Consider the following 6163-nt stretch of genomic DNA (forward strand, 5'->3'; position numbering starts at 1 on the left):
CCTGGTGTATCTGTGTAAAGTAATTTAAAACTCTGTTAAATAGAAACATGAGTATTAGTACTCCTGATACTCCTGATAAAGTAGAAAAGCGAAACCTGTGACAACTTCTGAAACATAGAACAACTGTAATATTTTCTTTACCTCGAACATGATCTTGAATTACGAAGCATAGAAAGTGCTACGTTGATAAATAACAGTTACTTTTGTCCACTTTCACGCACTCGGGCCTTTGGTTTACATGAAATATCAGACATCAACAAGTTATAAAGAAAAAATGGTTCCTGGCAGCGGTGGGATTCGAACCCACGCCCCCGAAGAGACTGGAGCCTTAATCCAGCGCCTTAGACCGCTCGGCCACGCTACCACACACACGTGCTCTCCCAGCAGGGATCATATTTAAATAATGCCAGGACGGTTTAAAATGGGTAGTTCAGATAATATTTCAGCTTCTGAGATCCTAATCCAGATTGGGATAACATACTGAATACAAAAAGCAGTTTTCAGATTATGATTTTGATATTTAAGTGAAGAACTTATCCAAAGCAACATGGCTCTATATAAAAAAAAGTCCATACCTTGTTTTGTATGGCTAACAGCAATGCAATGCAATAACTAGCATAATCACTGTGGAGGAGTTTTCGCTCACTGTTGCTTGCCAAATTGTTTTAATTCAGCCATATCTGAGTTTTTCAGAGTATGATTGACCTGTTTAAGGTAATGTCTCAGACTGATTTAAGTCCAGACTTTGAGTAGGCCATTTCAAAACATTGACCCATCAAGTGGGTAATAATGTGCTGCTGTAATTTGATCATTGTCCTGCTATATAAAGTGTTTTTTGAGTAAAGTCATCCCATATGTCACTATAAGTGTTGTTTTTCAGTAAAATTATGAAGCACCGAGACTTACAACCACTGAAGCAGCAGTGTGCCACATCGACCACTAGATGGCGGTAAAGTGGCATTAAACTGCCAAATCCCACTCCAGGCCCAAAGAGTTAATAATAATAATAATAATAATAATAATAATAATAATAATAATAATAATAATAATAATAATAGTGCTTGAGTGGAGCTTGGAGCAAAAATGTAGCTTAGTGCCATCATAACTTTAATGTATAAAGGTCATAAAAGATATGATTGTTGTTACTACTTCTGTTATTTTTAATCTTTTTGCTGTACAATATCTTTGAGTGCCTTGAAAAAGCATTTTACAAATAAAATGAGATGTAATTATGATAAAATTATAGATTTATGTTTTTTTTTTGTATTTATACTTTTCTATCTTTAAAATTATGCTAATTCAAGCAATTGGTTTTGCCCCACAGAGCAGAAACTATTTCCACCATTTTTATTTGGATGATCTGGGAGAACCTGGTTGACCTTTGATTAGCAACCCTTAAGCTATTTATTATTATCTTTAAAATAGTGATGACAAAGCAGATTGCTGTACAAATATGCACTAACTTCATACAAAAAGGTGTTTGACACCATTTCTGTTGTTTAAAGATTTTTAAGAACATGGACAAGGAGCCACTGAACTCCACTGGAGGCAAGGGTGCCTGACTTATACTTATCACTTCAACCTGTCTGGATATTTCTGTGTATACTGGAAGACTTGAAGAACTCCCAAATTACTTATGTTTGGTTAAAAGATCAAATTAGCATTGATTGAACAACATTGCTTTTGTGCCTCAGCATGGGGTGTAAAAACATATTTTAGTCATTATGACATTGGATGATCACCTATCTCTTGAAATATCTAAATAAAGACTTTGTGTAGGGGTTTCTGTGAATCTCAGAGCACTAGCAGCAGATCTCCACAGCAGGCAGATGGCCTTGTCTCCAAACCCCGCCTACAGTCTTTTGTCCTCAGGGAATCTGTCTCAGAAACACCTTTTTTCCCCAATCGTCAGTAGAGGGCGCAGTGAAGCCCATTTGAAAGTGAGGCCTAGTGTTTATTGCAACAAGCCTTTTCTATTATTGCATGCTGCAGCAGGAGAGGCCAGATAGTTTCTGCTCAGATGTTCTTGTCTCTGTCAGTAAGCACAGCGGTGCAGGGGAGGAGGATAAAATGCAATAAAGACCCCTGACCACCTCCACCCACACGTATACTGTTATACCTGTAACTACAGACACACTCAGCTGGATGAGGAAGGGTGGAAACAGGGGGGAGGATGAGTGAAAGAATCAGCAGTGCAGTGTGGAGAGGTCCAGAGCAGAGTGGATGAAGATGGGAATGAGCTCAGAATTGCCTAGACTGGACGTCTACAAGCCTACAGTGTGCTTCCTAAGAAGATATCTGCCCTCAGGACTGAAACCTTAAATCAACTCTGGTCAATTATGTTTAATTTGCTGTGTCTCGCAAAACTATTCATACATATGGTCATGTTGCACTCAAACTTCAGTGTGTTTTTCTAGGATTTTATGTAGCAGAGCCACTGTGAACTGAAAGGAGACATTTTTCACAAATAAAAAACGCAAAAAGTGTTTAAAATCCAGTGGAACCAAATTGCTCTGAGACGTCGCTCAAAGTCCAACCTTGTGTGATTTACTATCAGTGTAAATATACACGCTTCATGAAAACTTCAGAGGTTTGCTTTGCTTTGTTTCTCCAGAGCAGTACATCACGGATTGGTACAGTTTGGTAAGTTATTTTATCTATTTTGTGTACAATCTCCTTCAGTTGTAGATCCATAGGACAACGGTACAGTTAGGGTGGAGTTACCTGCGTCACACAACACAGTCCATTGATTGGGGGACAGAAAAATCTCATAAGAACGAGACATACACACCGGCATGATGCAACGTTAGGCCTTTAGGTTTAACCCTGCATCCCAGTGAGAGTCCAACTGGTGGAGGACATTTGATTCTCAGCAGATTGCTTTTGTTGACTGTGCAAAGTTTCATGTTTGCATCATCTTGTGAGCAACTATTGCCATATTTTACGCCAATCACTCAGACTATTATAAGTAAAGAGATGCAAATTAGCTTGTCCCTTTTTAATTACGCTACTCAGCAACCATGATTTATTAGAGGAGGATCAAAGGGTGATTGGTAAATCGGGTTATAATGACCCAACAGAAGCCCCTGTAAGGCCAAAATATGCAAATATTCCTCCAGATTCTGTCATTGTAAAGCCGAGCAGGAAGCTAATCTGTGAAGCTAATGAGCATTAGTCTGTGTCCTGAATTCTTGTTCCAAGAGCTCTCTTCATTTCAGGATTTCGTGACAACAAGAAGAGTTTTTTTCTGTTCAGTCTGATTCTAGGATGGATGGATGGATGGATGAGTTGTGTAAAAATGTGGAGAGGAATGCAAAGGAAAACAGACGTTTTCCTCATGAGGAGCAGACTAACAGACAGGCAGAAGAAGGAAGGAGACAGGTGGAGAGCTAAGGAGGTGGTGGAAAAGAGAGGATGGGCGGAACACCGAGCTACAAGAGAGGATGAAGAGGAGGAGGAAGAGTGGTGGATGAAAGGAGGGAGCTAAGAGGGTGGTGAGAGGGAGATATATAACAGTTGTTCATTAGTGAAGATATGTTAGGGACTGGAGAGACGGTGGACTAATGAGAAGGGAGACGAGGAGGAGAGGAGAGAAGGTGCAAAGGGTGAAAATGAGACTGAAGAGGGAGGAAGAGGAGCAGGGGAGGGGGGAGGTGGGGTAAGAGGTGGGTGGAGGAGAAGGAGTGGTGAGGTGGTGGAAGTGAGCGAGGCGAAACTGGTTGGGGGAGGGGAAGGGAAGAATTTGCACGTACGCACACCACACAAACACACACTGTTGAAACAGCAAGGAAAGAGGAAGAGGAGAACGTAGAAGAGTGAGATGATGAGAGCAGGAAAGACACAAGAAGAGGGGGAAGATTTGGAGAAGGAGGAGGGTAGGGACATGAAAAGAGGCGAGGTTATGAACGGGAAGGAACAGATGAAGAAGAAGGAGGATGAGAGGAATTAGGGCATGGAGGAGAGGAGGAAGAGAGAAAGTTACAGAAGCAGAAAGACCGACGAAACTGGAAGGTGAATCAATCAAATAAAGGAGGAAGCAGGAGCACTGAGGAGGAGGAAGAGCAGGGAGGGATGGAAAACAAGAAAGCTCATGGAGGAGATGGTGATGAGCTAGGATGATGAAGAGGAGGAGGAAGAGGAGCTGAAGGAGTCTGTAACAGTCTGCTGCATGTCAACAAGTAACCCTTGTGAGGGTCACAGCAGGTTGTTGCAACAGCTGTCCATAAAAACACTCTATATTCTGCTCTCTCTCTCACACACGCACACACATCTACCTGTGCGAGTACAGGTGCACACACAGATGCAACGAAATGTCTACAGACACGAGGCCGGGACTCGTCTTAAGCTTTTGACATTTTAAATGAAAAGAATAATAAAATGGAGCAGTCTGAGTCTGTGCAACTGAGTCACAGCAAGTTCAAGCACAAAGTCACGCATGCTTCTGGGGACACTGTCTCTCTCTCTCTGTCTCTCTCACTTGTACACACACACACACACACACACACACACACGCACATACACACTCACTCACAGCAGTATGGAGCCATGAACGTGCCAAGTGTGGAAATAAAGATGGCGGTGCGCTACGGAACAGCATCTAACAAAGAAACCTTAAGCTATATAAATTAAACTGAATTGAACTGAACCGTTGCTAAAAGATTCTTTAAAATCATACAAATGTACAGCGCTCTGCAAAAGTATTCACACCCCACTAACATTTTGTCGCATTACAACCCCGACCTTCATCATATTTTACTGAATTTTATGTGAAAGAACTCAAAAATAGTTACTACTCCTCTTTGTAAAACAATTCAGCCCTGGTCAGATTGGATGGAAAGAGTCTGTGAACATACATTTTCAAGTCTTACCACAGATTCTCAATTTGATTTAGATCTGGACTTTGACTAGGCCATTCTACTAGATGAATATCCCTTGACACAAAGCTCTGGATGTATCTTTTTGGTTGTTTTCTTACTGGAATGTGAACCTTCACCCGAGGTTTGAGTCTTCTTCAGCCTGTAGCAGCTTTTCTTGTGCCATATTTAGTTCCACACATCTTCCCATCAACTCTAAAAAGCTTCTCTGTCCCTCCTGCATCTTCAAAACTCTAGCTTTACATAACGTTTTGTGTCGACTTCTGTTACCTAGTTTCTGTTTCGGTTAAATTGATATATTTTTGCAGTACCTACTGTCAGGTTTACTTTCAGTTGTCTTCCTAAATAAGTAAGTATTCAAGTCCTTGACTGACTTGAATAGAAGATGGAAAATGCATAAAGCGAGAATACTGCTCACAAACACTTGTTTTACTTCTAAAAAATGCGGAAACCAATTTAATTTCTAAGGTGACTCTTTCATTTTCTGATTTCGGTCATCCAGGAGGGTGTCATCGTGAGCAGGTTATACATTTCTAAACAAAGATAGTTGCCCTATGTCAACTCATGCAAAAAAAAAAAAAAATTACATTTATATATAATCCAAGTTGTGATTTCTGATTTTGCATTTCTAGTTTTTACTGTTTAATGTATGTACATACATCAAGTACAAACTAAGTACTATAATATGCTAACAGTTCAATATCCAGACATGAGAGATTGTAAAATGTCCTGGATGTCACCATCTGTTGTTGGCAAGCACTGCTCTTCCACATTTGCTTTTGCCACACCTTGTTAAATCTTTCTGGCCGTATGGTTAGAAATCTCTGTTCTTTGGTCCTACTCTGCATCCATACACCATCATTTTCACCTCCTCTGAGATTTGGATTTGTAGTTCAGGTATGATTTTAGCTGTTGAGATGCTAATCAGATGCTCACAGGTGTAAGACCACCTTGTTGCCATTGTGACGCATCATAACAACTGTCCAAAAGTTTAAAAAGTAAGAGAAAGAATCCCTCCAGGTACACATAATCAAAAACCACAGACAATAGTTGTAAAACATGTGTTGCCTCAACTAAAAACAACAAAAAAAGGACTGAAGTCTACAAATCAGAACATAACAGAGACACTCCAACATGGGGCGTCCATTAGGAATGCAATTCTAGTACTAAAACGAGCCATAAATCCAATTTCAACTGATTTTCCTTTATAATTTTAAATACTGGCACTTCCTGGCCTCCATACAGTTGTACCCAGCACTCTCACCCTTTCTTCCAACAAGCATACACCA

General features: G+C 40.4%; 1 non-coding gene across 1 annotated transcript; it reads right to left on the bottom strand.

Annotated features, from left to right (window-relative positions):
- Positions 1-282: 282 nt before the first annotated feature.
- On the bottom strand, positions 283-364 carry trnal-aag (transfer RNA leucine (anticodon AAG)). Its single transcript has one exon. It is a non-coding gene; the product is annotated as a tRNA-Leu (tRNA).
- Positions 365-6163: the final 5799 nt, after the last annotated feature.

The sequence above is a fragment of the Xiphophorus couchianus genome, chromosome 14, assembly GCF_001444195.1.
Source record: "Xiphophorus couchianus chromosome 14, X_couchianus-1.0, whole genome shotgun sequence".
Lineage (NCBI taxonomy): Eukaryota > Metazoa > Chordata > Actinopteri > Cyprinodontiformes > Poeciliidae > Xiphophorus > Xiphophorus couchianus.